General features: G+C 37.6%; 1 pseudogene; it reads right to left on the reverse strand.

Moving 5' to 3' along the window:
- Positions 1-15697: 15697 nt before the first annotated feature.
- Positions 15698-16711, reverse strand: LOC150021500 (pre-mRNA-splicing regulator WTAP pseudogene; annotated as a pseudogene).
- Positions 16712-19321: the final 2610 nt, after the last annotated feature.

A 19321-nucleotide genomic window follows, 5' to 3' on the forward strand; every position in this document is an offset into this window, starting at 1 on the left:
GCTGGCAAGAATGTGGAGAAAAGGGAACACTTTTGCATTGTTTGTGGGAAGGTAGATTGGTGTAATCACTCTGTAAAGCAGTATGGAGTTACCTCAAAAAATTAAAAATGGAACTGCCTTATGACCCAGTTGTTCCACTTCTGGGAATACATCCAAAAAAACTTTAAAAACTTCTTTGAGATAATATATGCACCTCTATGTTCATTGTAATGTTATTTGCAATTGCCAAGATTTGGAAGCAGCCCAAGTGCCCATCAGTAGATGAGTAGATAAACCAACAATGGTACATTTACATAGTGAAATACTACTTGGCCATAAAAAAAAAGGAAATCAGCACCCGAAAGGGGCAGCTGCTGACTGGCTCATTAGCTGGGATCTGCTTGGAAGCTTCCCCCACCACAGGCGCACCAACCAGCAAAGTCCCGGAGGGAGTCAGCGAGAAGGTTTGGTTGAAACAGCCGGAGGCGTGGGAAGACAGTGAACAGCTCAGACTGTGAGAAACTGTATGAACTGAGTCTAGGTGATGACTTCCTTGGCTGGCAACACTGGGCTGACAACTCTGCATCTAGGGCGCTCACACCAAGGGCTCCACTGGACAAAAGAGCAGAACTGAACTTGGGAGAGGGGCGCATATGGGAAAGCTGCGGTGGAACTGCAGACTTGGTGTGAGCTCCAGGCAGGCAAGTAGCACACACAGGCATACAGGTAGGGATGCACACTGGTGCTGCAGCTTGGAGGCAACACAGAAATTTTTTTGGAAAAGTGGAGACAGGACTTGAGGCTGAGCAGAGACTATTGGCAGGCGCGCACTGGCCCACAAGCAGAATAGCGTTGCTAGACAAGCCTGAGAAGGGCTGAGGGTGCTGCAGGATGAAGGGGTAGGGGACTCAACTAAATGCAGCTCACAGCAGGGAGGCAGCAGGCCCATGAGTGAAAGAAAAGCAACCCCAGAATCAAACTAGTTCTCACAGCCAGCCAGCAAGAGAAGATTTGAAACCCAAGGAATTTTGACATGGGGCAGGTCCAGAAAAAGAAGGCAGTGACCAAAGGTTGTACTGGGTAAAAACTCTTTCTTTACTCTGTTTCCTACATTCTCTCCCTCCTATTCTTCTTTAATTTTTTTTCTGTTTTGTTTATCCTCCCTCTCACACTAAACATATAGCATATAACTGCTATATAAACCTAATATACACTTCCACTTTCTCACTTCATTCTGCATTCGTCCCTCCCTGTTTCAACAACAATGTAAATATTACTTACTTTCTTGCATAGCCTTGACCCTATTTGCCACTATTATTATTCTATCATCTTCCTTATCAAAAATATTTATTTCATTTAAAACAACTCTTATCTGTTTCTCCTATAGTATAATAGTCTTAACCTCCTTACATTTATATTAATACTGGCTCATTTGCTGCTGATAGTGTGATTGTGGGTGGAGAATATTTTGGAGGGTGTGGGTTTCTTAAATGGGTTGTGTGTTTACGTTTTAACAGCATCTCCACAAAAGAACTCAAGACAAGGTGGGCAGAGTGACTCTCAATCAACTAGCCAGAGGGAAGGGTCCACCAAAGAGTAACTGAAATACAACCAGACAGCTTAAACAAATGGCATAAAGGGCATCCCAAGAGCATCAGGCTCAGGAGATCAAACAGACTGCACTACTGAATCCCCAAGGTCTCCTATACAGAATCTCATACCACATAAAGGTGGGAAATCAAAGCAGGCAAATCTAAGAAACAAAAACAAACAAGAAGCATCCAACATGGGGAGACACAAAAACAGACTCCCAATGAAAGGAAAAGAGGAATCCCCAGGGAGATAGATGAAACAGACATAAGCCAACTATCAGACATGGAATTCAAAAGAATGGTTATAAGGAAGCTCAATGAACTTGACAAGCTCAAAGAAAACTACAATGAACTCCAGGGGAATTACTGAGAACTCCAGGGAAACTACAAAGAACTCCACGAAGTTACAAGGAACTTACAGAGAATTGTACCAGCATAGAAAAGGACATAGAAACTATCAATAATAAACAGGAAGAAATGAAGAATACAATTTCTGAACTGAAGAACACAGTAGAATCAATCAAAATCAGGCTAAACAAAGCTGAGGATTGGATCAGTGAGTTAGAGGACAACATAGAAAAAATTCCCAGGCAGTACAAGAAAATGAAAAAAGTCTGAAAAAGAATGAAGAGGGTGTAAGAGAATTGCTGTACAACATGAAATGAAAAACTATTCAGATCATAGGGATACAAGAAGGTGAAGAAGAAGAGCATGGGATAGAAAACCTGATTGAAAAAGTAACGACAGAACATTTTCCTAACTTGATGACAGGAAAAGTCATGCCAGTCTAGGAAGCACAGAGGGTCCCAATTAAGATGAGTTCAAAAAGGCCCACTCCAAGGCACATCATAATTAAAATGGCAACATTCAAAGACAAAGAGAGAATCCTAAAAGCAGCAAGAGAGAAACAGAAAATAACATATAAAGGAATTATCAACTGAATTCTCAACAGAAACACTACAAGCCAGAAGGGAATGGCAAAAAATATTTCAAGCAATGAAAAACAAAGGCCTACAACCAAGAATACTCTACCCAGCAAGGCTCTCTTTCAAAATGGAAGGTGAAATAAGGAGTTTCCCAGACAAAAGAAGACTAAAAGAATACATCTGCACCATACCAGCATTGCAAGAGATGCTAAAGAGAATGCTTTAAGAAAAGGAAGAAAAAAAAGAGAGGGAGAGGAACACAGGTACAAAGGGAAATGAATAAATACCTGTCAATAATAACCTTAAATGTAAATGGATTAAATGCACCAATCAAAAGACATAGGGTAGCGGAATGGATACAAAAACATGACCCACATATATGATATGTTGAACACACCTCAAAACAAAAGATTTACACAGACTGAAAATGAAGGGATGAAAAAAAGTATTCCAAGCAAATGGACATGAAAAAAAATCTGGGGTAGCAATACTTATATCAGACAGAGCGGATTTCACACCAAAGGCCATAAAAAGAGACAAAGAAGGGCATTTCATAATACTGAAGGGAACAATCCATCAAGAAGATATAACACTGATAAACATATATGCACCCAACATAGGAGCACAAAAATAAAAAAGGAAATACTAGAAGACTACAACAAGGATAATAACAGCAACACACTAATAGTAGGGCACTTTAACACCCCATTATCAATAACAGACAGATCTTCAAAGTAAAGAAACACCAAGGATATTGAGGCATGAACAACACACTAGGTCAAATGGACTTAACTGATGTATATAGAGCTTTTCACCCCAAAGAAGCAAAATATACATTCTTCTCAAATGCACATGGGACATTTTCAAAGATAGACCACATGATAGGACACAAAATAAGCCTCAACAAATTCAAGAAGATTGAAATTATATCAAGCATCTTCTCAGACCATAATACCTTGAAATTAGAAATCAGCCTCAAGGAAAAAACTCAAAAACATTCGAACTCATGGAGAATGAATAACATGATATTAAATAATGAATAGGTTAAAAATGACATCAAGAAATAAATCAAGAAGTTTCTGGAAACAAACGATAATGAACACACAACAGCCCAAAATCTATGGGACACAGCAAAAGCAGTCCTGAGAGGAAAGTTCATAGCAATACAGGCCTACCTGAAAAAAATAGAAGAATCTCAAATAAAAAATCTAACCTTACAGCCACAAGAACTAGAACAACAACAACAAACAAAGTCCAGGGCAAGTAGAAGGAAAGAAATCATCAAGATCAGAGCAGAATTAAGTGACATATAGACTAAACAAACAATTCAAAAGATCAACAAAAGTAGGAGCTGATTCTTTGAAAAGATAAGCAACATTGACAAGCCTTTAGCCAAGTTCATCAAGAAAAAAAGAGGACCCAAATAAAGAAAATCAGAAACAAAAGAGGAGAAATTATGACCGATACCACAGAAATACAAAGGATTGTAAGAAATTACTACAAACAACGGTATGGCAAGAAACTTGACAACCTAGATGAAATGGACAAATTCGTGGAAACATATAATCTTCCAAAACTGAATCAAGAAGAAGCAGAAAGTCTGAACAGACCGATAACAAAGAGTGAAATTGAAACAGTAATAAAAAAATTCCCAGTCCAGAAAAGCCCTGGACCAAGTGGCTTCACAGGGGAATTTTACAAAACAATTAGGGAAGAACTAACGCCTATCCTTCTCAAATTATTCCAAAAAATCCAAGAAGAGGGAAGACTCCCAAACTCTTTCTATGAAGCCAGTATTACACTAATCCCAAAACCAGGTCAAGACACAACAAAGAAAGAATACTACAGGCCAATATCGCTGATGAACATAGATGCTGAAATCCTCAACAAAATATTGGCAAACTGGATCCAGCAACATATTAAAAAGATCATACACCACTATGAAGTGGGATTCATCCAAGGGTCACAAGGATGGTTTAATATTCACAAATCAACAAGTATAATACAGCACCTGTACAAAATGAAAGACAAAATTCACATGATCATATCCATAGATGCTGAAAAAGCATTTGATGAAGTACAACACCCATTTATTATGAAAACTGTCTGCATAAGGGGAATAAAGGGAGCATACCTCAACATAATAAAGGCCATATATGAGAAACCTGAAGCCAAAATCATACTCAATGAACAAAAACTGAAAGCATTCCCCTTGAGATCAGGAATAAGACAAATATGTCCACTATCTCCACTCCTATTCAACATATTGTTAGAAGTTTTAGCCACAGCAATGAGAAGAAAAAGGAATAAAAAGCATCCAAATTGGAAAAGAGGAAGTAAAACTCATTATTTGCAGATGACATGATAGTGTACATTGAAAAACCTATAGACTCCACTAAAAAACAACTCTACATAATAAGCAAATTTGGCAAAATAGCAGGGTACAAAGTCAATATTCAGAAATCAAAGGCATTTCTGTATACCAACAATAAAATATCAGAGAGAGAAACTAGAAAAATAATCCCACTTACTATAACAACAAGAAAAATAAAGTACCCAGGAATAAACTTAACCAAAGAGGTAAAAAACCTGTACTCGGAAAACTACATAACACTGGAGAAAGGAATTAAGTAAGATACAAATAAATGGAAGCATATACCATGTTCATGAATGGGAAGAATCTACATCATTAAAACATCCATACTACCCAAAGCAATTTATAGATTCAACACAATCCCTATTAAAATACCAAAGACATATTTCACATACCTAGAACAAATCCTTCAAAAATTTATATGGAACCAAAAAAAAATAAATAAATAAAAAGCAAAGCCCTAATAGCCACAGCAATCTTTAGACAGAAGAACACAGCAGGAGGAATCACAATACCAGACATCAAAGTATACTACAAAACCTCTGTGATCAAAATAGTCTGGTACTGACAGAAGAACAGACATATTGATCAATGGAACAGAATAGAGAGCCCAGAAATAAACCCAGGTTCATATGGTCAACTAATATTTGACAAAGGGGGAAGGAACATAAAGTGGAGAGAAAAGAGCCTCTTCATCAAATGGTGTTGGGAGAACTGGACAGGGACTTGCAAAAAAATGAAACTAGACCACTAACTTACAACACACACCAGAATAAACTCAAGATGGATCAAAGACTTAAATGTAAGCTACGACACCATAAAAGTCCTAGAGGAAAACATAGGCAGGAAAATTTCAGATATCCCAAGTAGCAACATTTTCACTGATATATCTCCTAAGGCAAGGGAAATAAAGGAAAGAATAAACAAATGGGACTACATCAAACTAAAGTGTTTCTGCTCAGCAAAAGAAAACATCAGCAAGATGAAAAGGGAACCAACCATATGGGAAAACATATTTGCTAATGATACCTCATACAAGGGATTGATCTCCAAAATATATAAAGAACTTACACATCTCAACACCAAGAAGATAGACAGCACAATTAAAAAATGGGCAAAGGACCTGAACAAATGCTTCTCCAAGGAGGATACACAGAGAGGGTCCATAGACACATGAAAGAATGCTCAACATCATTATCCATCAGAGAGATGCAAATAAAAACCATAATGAGATTCCACTTTACACCTGTCAGAATGGCTATCAGCAACATATCAACAAAAAATAAGTGCTGACGAGGATGTGGAGAAATGGAAACCCTAGTGCACTATTGGTGGGAATGCAGACTGGTGCAGCCACTATGGAAAACACATGGAATTACCTCAAAAAACTAAAAGTGGAATTGCCTTTTGAACCAGCAATTCCACTGCTAGAATTATATCTGAGGAATCCTGAAGCACCAATTCAAAATAACTTTTGTACCCCTATGTTAATAGCAGCACTGTTTACAATAGCCAACTGCTGGAAACAGCCTAAGTGCCCATCTGTAGATGAGTGGATTTAAAAAACTATGGTACATTTGCACAATGGAATACTATGCAGCAGAAAGAAAGAAGGAACACTTGCCATTTGCTACAAAATGAATGAAACTAGAGAGGATTACGCTTAGTGAAATAAGCCAAGCAATGAAAGAAAAATATTATATGATATCACCTGATAGAGGAGACTAATGAACAACACAAACAAATGAACAAAATTAAACAAGGAACAGAATAACAGTTATCAGGGGGTAGGGACGAGAGAGAGAAGGAGGATAACTAGGGGAAGGGTCTAGTCAAAGAATATGTATGAATGACACACGGACATGGACTATGGGGTGAGGAATGACTGCAGGAGAAGGGGTGGGCTGGGTGGTGGAGAGCAATGGGGGGAAATGGGACAACTGTAATTGAAAAACAATAAAAATAATTTTTAAAAAAAGAAGGAAATCTTACCCCTTATGATAGCATTGATGGACCTGGAGAACATTACGTTAAGTTAAATAAGCCAGTTGGAGAAAGACAAGTACCATTTGTTTCACTCATATGTGGAATCTAATGAAGAAAATCTAAGACACAAAATAAAAACAGACTAATAAATAGAGAATGAATTAACAGCTGTCATAGGTGAGTGGAATTGCAGGGCTGGGTGAAAACGTGAAGGAATTAAGCAAAATAACAACAACAACAATAAACAACTCATAGACACAGAAAACAGTGATTATTAGAGGAAAATCATTGTACAGGGAGGTTAGAAGAGGGCAAATGGAGGATAAATGGTGATTGAAGGAGACTTGACTTGGGGCAGTGAACACACAATATGATATAAAGATGATATATTAAAAATTGTACACCCCAAACCTATATATTTTATTAACCCATGTCACCCCAATAAATTAAATAAAATCATTTTTAAAACTTAAAGGAAAAATTAAATGGTGATAATAAAAATTTAAAGTGTAAGTTGCAAAAATTATAATTTATTTAGTGATTTGAATAAAAATTAATAGATGATGATAAATATTTCTGAAATATACCATAAATATAATTAATTCAAAATTATTTAAGTATGTTTGGTCTTATGAAATCTGTTATTTTCAACTTTGGTTGTGTGGAGGTTTAGATAATGTTAATGGTTTTTACATTACAATTAAAGACTTGCTAGATCAACAAAAAAAGTTTTTCAGACTTGAAATAAAACAAATAAGTTTAGAATGACAATTTCCTATCAGTGTTTTAATTAAAAGGATAAATTAAATGGTAAATGACACATAAATGAATTAAAAATTAGTGAAATGGATGATAGACCTGAAGATATTACATAATAAAACACTGAGAGACAAGGAGATAGAAAATATGAAAGTCTAAAGAAAATGAAGATAGAGAAAGTAGTTCTATCATAATTAAGGAAAGAGAGAAGAGAGAGTGTAAGTGACAATAGCAAACAAATAATAGTTGACAGCTTTCTACAAATAATCAAAGAAATGAATTCACAAATACAGAAAGCTCAAGTTATACCAAGAAAGATGAATAAAAACAAATCCATGTGTGGAATATTGTAGCAACTTTTCAAAACACCACAAAGAGAACATTTCAAACAAATGAAGGGAAAAGACAGACTGAGAAATGATCATTAAACTAAAACTAGATTGGTTTATTTTTTATTTTAAGTATATTTTATTGATTATGTTGTTGCAGTAGTCACATTTTTCTCCCTTTGTTCCCCTTCACCTGGTAGTCCCCTTCCCTCCAGCAATCCCATCCACTTTAGTTCATGTCCATGGGTTGTGCATATAAGTTATTTGGCTTCACTTTTTCCTAAGTTATTCTTAACTTCCCTCTGTCTATTTTGTACCAACCAATTATGCTTCTTAATCCCTGCACCATTTCCTTATTTCTCCCCCAAACCCCTCCCAGCTCATAACCCTCCAGATGATCCCCATACCTATGATTCTGTTCCTATTCTGGCTTGCTTAGATTTTGTTTTTATTTTTTAGATTCAGTTGTGGATAGTTGTGAGTTTATTGTCATTTTAATGTTCATAGTTTTGATCTTTTTCTTAAGTAAGTTCCTTTAAGATTTCATATAATAATGGCTTGTTGATGATGAACTCCTTTAGCTTTACCTTGTCTGGGAAGCACTTTATCTGCCCTTTCATTCTAAATGATAGCTTTGCTGGAGAGGGTAATCTTGGTTGTAGGTCCTTGCTTTTTATCACATTGAATACTTTGCTTACAAGTTCATTCTTGCCTGCAAAGTTTCTTTTGAGAAATCAGCTGACAGTCTTACAGGCACTTCTTTGTAGGTAACTCTCTGCATTTCTCTTGCTGCTTTTAAGATTATCTCTTCATCTTGAACCTTCGGGATTTTAATTATGATGTGTCTTGGTGTGGTCCTCTTTGGGTCTAGCTTGTTTGGGACTCTGTGCTTCCTAGATGTATTTCTATTTCCTTCACCAAATTTGGGGAGTTTTCCTTAATTATTTTTTTTCACATAAGCTTTCAGTTTCTTGCTCTTCCTCTTCTCTTTCTGGCACCCGTATGATTTAGATGTTGTCACATTTAAAGTTGTCCTGGAGGTTTCTAAGCCTCTCCTCATTTTTTTCAATTCTTGTTTCCTCATTCTGTACTGTTGACTGTTGTTTTCTTCCTTATGTTCCACATCATTGCTTTGAACCCCAGTTTTCTTCCCTTAACCATTCGTTTTGTGTGGATTTTCCTTGATTTCATTTAGCATAGCCTTCACTTCTTCCCTTATGAGTTTGCCATACTTAAGCATATCTGTCAAGCCTATGAGCATCTTTATCACTAGTGGTTTGAACTCTATGTCTGTTAAGCTGGCTATCTTCTCATCTATTAGGTTGGCTGTCTTCTCATCGCTTAGTTCTTCCACTGGGACCTTGATCTGTTCCCTCTTTTGGGCCATACTTCTCTGTCTTTTCATTTTGACAGGCTCCTGTGTTTGTTTGCCTCTGTGTCTTAGGAAGAGCTGTCACACTTCTGACATTGTAAGGGGCGGATCCTTTGGTATTTGTTCCTACAAGTGACCCATTTCACCACATTGTGGTGCTGTGTGTTTGTGAGGGGTCTGGGAGGGAACAATGCTGCTTGCTTTTCACTCTTCTCTGTTCCAGGCACTTCTCTCACTTCCGTATGGGACTGATGCCTCTCTAGCTGTTGCCCTGGCCATCATTCCCAGAGTGGAGTGGGTCTATGGACATCCTAGGACCTTGGGGGCCCTTTAAACAAGCAGACTCTGCTGGGAGACTGGCAGTTTCTTCCTCTTCCCCAACCCCCACTGGCTTGCACAGTCAGAAGCAATGAAGCTTTATTTTCCCTGGTGCTGGATCCTTGTGTTGTACAGTCTGGTCTGGTGCTGGAAGTGCTCCCCAGGTGTCCCTCCCTACTTTTTAAGATGTGTGACTGTGCTTTCCACCAGCCTGCTACTCTCACCGATGCTGCTGCCACCACCACACCGCATCCTCTCTGGCCCAGCTATGCCCTTCCTACCTGTCTAGATGAATATTTCTTCTGTATATCTTTGTTTGTTGAAATTCCACACAGCTCTATTTTCAGGAATTTCTGGTTGTCTCTAGTTTTGAAGTATTCCTTCTTAGTCGTGGAAGGAGACAGAGAGTGTCTGTCTAGGCCTCCGTCTTGGCCAGAAGTCTAGATTGGTTTTAGAACAACAGTAGAAGCTAGTTCATATACAAAAGAACAAGTACTTTTAAATTCAGAACAAAAATAATTGTCAACTCACATTTTTGTCTTTATTAAGTTTATCTTTCAAGATGTTGGCAAAGAGCACTGGTCAGGTGACTCAGTTGCTTGGAGCATCATCTTGTAAACCAAAAGGTTGATGGTTTGATCCCTGGTCAGGGCACAACTTAGATTGCAGGCTCAATCCCAGTCGGGGCAGGTACAGGAGGCAGCTAACTGATCAATGATTTTCACATCAGTGTTTCTCTCTCTGTCTCTGTCTCCCTCTCTCAAATCAATATGTATATCCTTAAGTGAGGATTAAAAATTGTTTTAAAAGAATGAAGGTGAAGACTTTTTAAAACAAACAAAAAGTGAAAGAATTTACAACACCCTAGTCCATTTTCAAACATATTTTACAGGCATATCTTTTTAATAATTTTTTAAAGATTATTGACATATGATGATGGGTTCTGTTCTCTGTCCTCTGCTGAGTATTATGAGACCTACCTGAATATCAGAAGGCTTTTCTTCTTCTGAAAACCAAAGGAAATTCTTAGAGGGCTTCTAAAGGAATTGTCCATATACTAAATAAAGTCTATGATTTTGATATGTTAAAGAACAGAAGTATGGTGTTTTTCTGGTCTTTAGATGGTAAATATTTTCCTCCTCCCTACTTGAAATGTAATTCTTAGTGAATAACCAAATTTTGTTTAAAATTCTAAATCTATGTTTCTATTTGTCACACCATTTTCTAATCAATTGCCAATATATTTTAAATGTAAATACCAATACTTTGTTATTACAAAAATGATTAATTGTTTATATTTTTATGTGTCTCTTTGGGCAGAATATCTAAGTGAAAGTTTCTGTAGGATAAGTACTTAGAAGTTAATTGTTCTGTCTTAGGGTTTGCGTACTTTTTCTTCCCAGATACTATCAACTTGCTCTCCTAGTGTGGCTGTTCTAATTTGTCCTACTTTCAGTATAAGTTTCCCTTACCTAACATTCTTAAGCATTTGGTACTGACAAACATTTGACCTGAAGTCCTATTTTCTTGTTGTTTTCACTTATGTTTATGTGATTATTTGTGACATGTTTTTCTATTCTGTATCACTAATGTATTTGTCTAGCCTTACTTACATTGATAACTGTTTTTTCAGTTTAACAATATAATACATCATTTTAATTCCTAGAACTTTATAATAAATTTTGATATTAGTAGACACCTGTGCTCTTTTTATCTTGCAACACTGTTTCAATATCATACTTTTACTTTTACTTAGCTCTTTCCAGTATCATATTTATATAAAATCTTGTAAGCTTCTGGAGGTATGTCTATTAGGCACTATTGGTATCCTATATGGATTAATTTCTGTTGCATCCTTCTTAGTACTTTCTATCCAGTGTGACACATATAGCAGGTCCATACATGAATGAACAAAGTAGGAGATCTCTGCCTCAATCTATCACTGGGCAAGTAAAAGATCTCATTAGGCTGTGTCCTTGTTTAGAAAATTAATTTACACTATCTTATTGCACTAGCACCTGGCACCAGCACTAAAGAGTCCTTTCTTAGATTTATCAGAGTTCCTGTAAGGAATGCTATTAACTATGGGCCTTAAGTTCTTGTTTTAGTTTCTGGACTATCATTCCAGTGGATCTTCTCTGCTACAGAGTCAAGAAAGTACTACTGATTGACTAAAAAACAAGGAACAATCTCTTAGTGGTACATAGCACTGGATATGTGCTCCTTGCACCTTGCCTAATGTATACAATAGAAAATAATGAATAATATTAGTAATAGGAGCTTAGAGAAAGTAGACACAAAAGCAATAGCAATAACTGAATTATTATAATAGCATAATTTTAAATTTACTTTTTTTAACTGGAGGATTTAATCCTTTAGGGCTGAATATTACCTTTTATTAAACTGCTGAAATGATTTGCCCAAGAATACATAAATGCACCAGTAACTCAATTTAATGAAATGTAGAAGATCCACCTTTGAGTCCTGACCCTCAGTTTCTCCAATGCAAATTCCCCTTGGAAAAGTGCAGCATGCCTTAAGTAGCTGATTTAAATAATGTTAAATAGCTCTGAATTTGACACATCATATTTCTGCATCATACTGCAATCAGGAGAGCCATCTGGCATCACTAGGACTTTCAAAATACTACAGGCACTTAATGGATTAAGTCAAGGTAATTCTAGAAGTTTATAGAAGTTGTACATTATCCTTTTGCCCCCAAGTCTGTTTTGTGGGAAAATGCAGTACCGGCTGAATTTACTTCTAACTTAGTATCTATGTTTGGTGACCTGGAGGCGCTCAGTTGTTCTGACCTGACAAAAAGATCTAGTTTAAAGAAATTTCTAGCTGTAAGATTTTATTAAAAATAGAGCAAGGCAGATATTGCAATAAAAGTTTTCTTTCTGCCCTAAATAGTTGTCTCATGAAATAAAGAATATTGTATCATTGGGCAAAACTACTGAGGAGGGAGTCACAACTTTCTAGATTAGGTGGAACCTCCTGGCAGTGGAGGGAGGACTTTCATCTGAAACAATGAGAAGACAAAGGTAGGATCCAAGGAGAATCCAGGGGATAATTTATTTTGGATTTCTGAACTGCAGCATGAAGTAGTCAGACAGTGCACTTTCCAGACTTACTCCTGAAGTTCCTGTCTAAGATATATTTATAGAGAAGCTCCCTTTCTTTCTCTGAATAAAAAAAATATTGTATATGATAGGATAAAGGAATCATTTTAAATAAATGCTACAAAAACTTTCCAGAAGAAGACAAAGATAGCAATAAGTCAGAGGATGGAGTAATTTCTCACTACATTTTCTTTTTGTATCGAAAAAGTAGAAGTTTGAATCTCTACTTCTCAAATCATTCCAAATTTACTAACTTCATACCTGTTGGGATATAAATGATTTTGGATTCCTATTAAGGTCTGATCAAAGGAAGTTAAAAAAAAAAAAAAACACAGAAAAAAATATCCACCTGTTTCAAGATTCATTCTTATACAACCTTAATTACACTAATAACTCAAGACTCTTAGGTCAATAACAGTTAACTAAATACTTGCTTTAATTTACTAAGCAATTTAAATGTGTCCCTATACATGAATTTTACAAAGAAGGTTTTATTTAAAAGTCTGATTAGTGTAATTTGTTTTTTAGTATCAACATTCCAATAGAACACACTTTACAATGCAATTTAAAGATCATTTATATTCAATGCTTCATCATTCCTAAATGGTGTACATTCTGAGCATGCTGGTGTCTGGGATATACTGTTTCAGGGGATAAAGAATAGCTTCACTTCACAGATATGTTACCCTATGTTTTAGTTATCCCTTTAGAATTTATAAAGTCCTTAACATACATAATTTTCATGGACTCTGTTCACTGATTCTGTTAGTTAGGATTTATTCAGTCTTTTATACAGAAGAGGTTTTTTCCAAGTCACATGGCCGGGAAGAGAAAGATTCAGGAAAGAAACAACACAGTTTTTGGCTCCTGGTTCTTTCAAAATGAATTATTTTTGGTAAAGATTCTAGAATTTTGTGCATGAATTTAATAGAAAAAGGCATCTTTCAGAAACATGTTCCGCATTTCCTTAATCTCTTTTGGGTATTAAAGATTCAGCAGGCATCTACCGATTCAGAGCAAAGCAGGTATAGCTTTGAAAAGACTTAATAGATTTTAAGAAATACAGCTTGCTCTTTGTGACAGGGAAAACTATTTATAATGTAACCAACTAACATTTTTCTCTCTTTTGCTCAATAAGCAAAATGAAGACTTGGGTTGTTTTGCCAAATAGCATGCCTAAAACTCAGCTGCAGGTCATACTGTAGGCGTGTCAGGAAGAACACATTTCAAATTTCAAAATTATCATATTTGCCACTGTTGGAAACTAAAAATACTCAGAGAGAACTTTTCGTTTCTAATGCTGAAATCATCAGCATTAATACACTGTGTTCATTTTCATATATTGTGTTGCCTGTCACTAAATGAAAACCCAAATGAATTTAAGAAGTGACTTTATGTTCACTTCCTATTGCTGTGTAACAGGTTACCACAAACTTAAAACACCACCAAGTTTTCTTCATGGTTTTTGTGGATCAGAAATCCCAGCGTGACCTAACTGGGTTCTCTGCTCAGGGTCTCATGAGGCTGACATCAAGCTGTTGTCCAGTGCTGTGGTCTTATCTGTAACTGGAGGGCCCTTTTCAGCTTTTTAGGCTATCAACAGAATTCAGTCCCTTGTGGTTATAAAAAGACCAAGACTGTAATTTTACTGCTACCTGTTGGCTAGTGTTGCTCTTAGCTTTTAAAGGCCACCCTCAGGGCCCTGACTGGTGTGGCTCATTTGGTTGGGTATCTTTCCACAAAGCAAAAGGTTCAATTCCTGGTCAGGGCATATGCCTGGATTGTAGGTTCAGTTCTGGTTGGGGCATGTATGAGAGGCAGCCAATCAGGTTTCTCTCACACATTGATATTTCTTTCCCTGTCTTTCTCCCTCCCTACCCCTCTCTCTAAAAATAAATAAATAAAATCTTTAAAAAAAGGCCACATTCAGGTCTTAGTGCATGACCCCATCCAAAGACAATTAATGACATGGCTATCCAGCCATGACTCTTTTAGTGTCATTATCTGATTAGGTGAACCCCACCTAGAATAATTTATCTGTTGATTCACTTAAAGTCAACTGATTAGGGAATTTATATTTGCAAAATTCTTTTTGCCATGTAATGCAACATAATCATATTCCACATTCCATCAGACTCTGATGACATCTCAAGAGGAGGGGGTCACATAAGGTGGGCACTCCAGGTAGTATCTTATGAGCCATTTTAGAAACCAACCTATCATAGACCTCTAGGTCTAAGTATAGCCCCTAGAAAGAATATTATCCTCTATTTTGAATTCTTCCTTTTACAATAAAAATCTTCATTTAGGTTTGGTCAATACAGGTAAGATATATTGGAGTAACAGAGCAGTATGCATTAACAGAGTAAAACAGTTCATAAAAACTGAGTAGCTGTGCACACAAACTTCTTAAACATTTAGTCACCTAAAGAGAAAATGCACAGATGTATGGTAGAAAAAACTGTAACACTGAAACTACTATAGGACTCCATCAAAAGTCCCATTTATAGTGATGAAATGACTGTACTGGGCGAACTTGACAGTCATGATCCCACATCTACTCTAACAAGTCTGAATGGTGCCTAAGTTTAGTAACAGCATGAGTAAGTACACCTTTACACAGCACAGCTTCTAGATAGACACTGATTTACAAAGACATCATCATGTTATACTTTAAGGAAAGATTTTCATTTACAACTTCACATTAACTCATATAAAAGTAACCTGCTCCTACACAAAATATCTTTTTAGCAACGAAATAGTTGACTTTTACAATTTCCAAAGTGGCAGAGATATTGAAGCAATGAAAAAAAAAAGGAAAACACACACACACACACACAGAAAAAAAAGGCCAATTGTGACAAAAGTAGGCATTAATTTTCTAGATAGTTTCCTTTCCTAAATTAAATGACACTATAAAAATTTGCTGGAAAAATATTACCAAACTGAATGCTGTACATTTACACTTAAGTCCAAGCCATTCTGAACGTGGCAGGAACTCGAGTTCAGTTACCTTTCCCACTCACTGTTTTCTCCTCTTGAGGGTCATGATTGGAGTCTGTGTCATCTGAGTGGGGTGTGAGAGTTTTCACTGTCTGTGAGGGAGTCTCAACTTTCAGACCCTACACTGAGTTGGTTTATGTAACTACTACCTCCTCTGCTAGTTCTCTCTGAGCTGTTGGAGATCTTATTACCATTCCCTGGAGAAGAAAAGAACACCATCTTTAGTTTTGTTCCCTCCCTATGAAATCCAGGCCCAGACATCCTCTGCCAGGAGGAACTGCCATCATTTGGTCTGTTGGTCAGCTGACTTCAATCTGTGGCTGGAGCCTCTGCCTGTACTACCGGTTGGGAAGATGTAGTCCTGCTCATACTTGGGGCTGGGGCTTAAGAAGGCTGATGTTGGTACTGAGACAACTGTTGGCCTGTTTCCTTCAGTTGTTGCTGAAGAACTAGAATGGTACAGTGCATACCCTCTTCTTCTTTGTCAAGTTGAATGATGAAGTCAGTCAGTTTATCCTGACTGCTTTTCAGCTCCTCACTGTATTTCTTCTGTAAAGCCAACTCTGCTTCAAGTCATGCAATATGTCCCTGGGACAGCTGCCTTCCAAGCTCTTGGTTGTCCTAGATAAGCATGCAACACTTCGCCATTAACTTTTTGCCTATTTGTCTTTATTATTATCTCATTTATTCTGTTTCATAATGGTTTTACAATGACAGGTCTTCTGTCATTTTTCTGGAAGAATCTGCTAGTCCTGCTCAGAGATCTTCATTAGAGTAGTCCTTCTACTGGCTCACAAAAACTCTTTAAAAAAATTATTTTATTTATTTTTATTTTTTTAATTATATTTTATGGATGTTATTACAGTGGTATCAATTTTTCCCCCTAGCACCCCCACCACACAGCACCACCCACTCCTCAGGCAATACCCCCACCATGTTCATGTCCATGAGTCATTCATATAAGGCTTTGGCTACTCCATTTCCTATACTGTACTTTACATCCCCATGGCTATTCTGTAACTACCTATTTGTACTTCTTAATCCTCTCACCTCTTCACCCATTCCTGCACACTCCTCTCCCATCAGGTAAACATCAAATGCTCTCTGTATTGATGATTTTGTTCTTTTTGTTTGATAGTTTATTTTTGAGATTCAGTTATTGATAGGTATGTATTTATTGCCATTTTATTGTCCATAGTTTTGGTATTTTTCTTAAATAGATAACTTTAGCATTCCATATAATAATGGCATAGTGATGATGAACTCTTAATTTTTACTTGTCTGGAATGCTCTTTATCTACCCTTTGATTCTAAATAATAGCTTTGTTGGGTAGAGCAGTTTTGGTTGTAGGTCCCTGCTTTTCATGACTTAATATTTCTTGCCAATCCCTTCTACCTGCAAAGTTTCTTTTGAGAAATCAGCTGATGGTCTTATGGAAACTTCCCTGTAGATAACTAATTGCTATTCTCTTGCTGCTTTGGCATTTTAATTATGATGTGACTTGGAGGGAGCCATTTTCCATGCATCTTGTATGAAACTTTCTGTGTTTCCTGGACTTGCATGTCTATTTCCTTCTCCAAAGTAGGGAAGTTTTCTTTCATTTTTTTTTTTTCAAATAGATTTCCAATTTCTTGCTCTATCTCTTCTCCTTCTGGCACCCCTATGATGCAAATGTCGAAATGCTTGAAGTTGTCCCAGAAGTTGTTTATTCTAGCCTCATTTTTTGGATTCTTTTTTCTCCTTTTTGTTCAGATTGGTTGTTTTTCTTCTTTATGTTCCATATCATTGGTTTGATTCTCAGCTTCATTCACTCTACTGTTATTTCCTTGTAAATTTTATTTTATTTTTTTCAGATTTAATGTGTTTTATTGATTAAATTATTACATTTGTGCCAATTTCCCTTCCCTCTGCTCCCCTCCACCCGGTGGCCCCCCTCCCTCCAGTTGTCCCCCCCTTTTAGATTATGTCCATTAGTTGTGCATACAGTTCCTCCCAACCTCTCTCCGTCTATTCCATTCCCTCCTACCTTGATCCCCAATTCCTATATCATCTCCCTCCCTTTCCCCATTCCCCCTCCCTGTTGACCTCCCCCCAATATGCTTCCCGTACCCACAGTTCCTTTTCCACTCTCGTTGCCTATTTAGTTTGCCTTTGTTTCATCTCCCTAGCTTCTGTTTTTTTAAACCAGTCCCTTTAACATCTCATATAACAGTGGTTTGGATCTAATGAACTCTTTCAGTTTTATTTTGTCCTGGAAACACTTTCTCTGTCCTTCTATTCTGAATGACAATTTCGCTGGATAGAGTATTCGTGGTTGTAGGTTTTGGATTTTCATTACTTTGAATATTTCTTGCCAGTCTCTTCTTGCCTGTAGGGTTTCCCTTGAGAAGTCAGCTGATAGTCTAATTGGAACCCCTTTGTACATAATTCTTTTCTTCTCTCTTGCTGCTTTTAAGATTCTCTCTTTATCTTTAATTTTTGACATTTTGATTATAATGTGTCTTGGGGTGGTTCTCCCTGGGTCCAGTCTCTTGGGAACTCTCCTTGCTTCCTGGACCTGCAGGTCTATTCCCTTCCCCAAGTCTGGGAAGTTCTCCTTTATTATATTTTCACTCAATTTTTCAAGTTCTAGTTCATCTTCCTCATTCTCTGGCAAACCAATGATTCTTATGTTGGGCCTTTTATAGCTGTCCCAGAGGTTTCTGATCCTCTCATTGTTGCTTCCTATTTCCTCTCGCTGCATTGGTTGACTGCTTGTTCCTTCTCCATATTCCAGTTTGTTGAAATGAACTCTGGATTTTTTTTCCTCACCATCTGTCTCGTATGTGGTTTTGTTCCTTTCGTTATGAAAGTTTTTCGCTTCTTTCTTATCTTTTTCCTGCTCTTTTGTGAATTCTGTAAGCCATCTGTTAGCAATGGCCCAGAACTGAGCCTCTGACAGGTTTCTTATCTGTTCATCTGTCAGGTTCTCTATCTGCTGCCTGGTGAGTTGTGTCACCGGGATTTCTATAGTTGTCTACCTCATTTTGACAGATGCGTTTTGTTTTCTTGGGCCGGCTGTCCGGGGCAGTGCCTGTGTACGCGTCACAAATCAGCGACCGGCGCCTGCCTGTCCGCGACCTATTTCGCAGCCCTGTGGTGCTTTCTTTGGGGGCGGGGCTCCAAGATGGATTCACACAGTTATTCAGCTAGGAGACCGGGATCCGTCCTCCCGCCCCCCTGGGCCTCACTGTTCAAGGCGATGCGGCGGCCGCTCTCCCCAGCTCCGGAGTCGCGCACTGCCAGGGGCTTGGCCGCAGCCGGAACTCCTCGCCGGGGTCGCGCACCGCCAGGGCCTTGACTGCAGGCGGGATTCCTCGCCGCCCACCGCTGTCCAGGTGCGACCGCAAACAGCACTGCCCTCTTTAACTCTTACCTGCCCAAATGGCACCGCTGGTTTATAACTTCATATGTTGGACTTCCGTGTAGTTTTATTTTCTGGAATTTCTAGTTATCCTTTGTTTTGAAGTAGTTGTATTCCTCTCTAGTTGTAGAGGGAGACCTAGCGTGTCCGTCTA

The sequence above is a fragment of the Furipterus horrens genome, unplaced genomic scaffold, assembly GCF_987537825.1.
Source record: "Furipterus horrens unplaced genomic scaffold, mFurHor1.1.pri manual_scaffold_1, whole genome shotgun sequence".
Taxonomy (NCBI): domain Eukaryota; kingdom Metazoa; phylum Chordata; class Mammalia; order Chiroptera; family Furipteridae; genus Furipterus; species Furipterus horrens.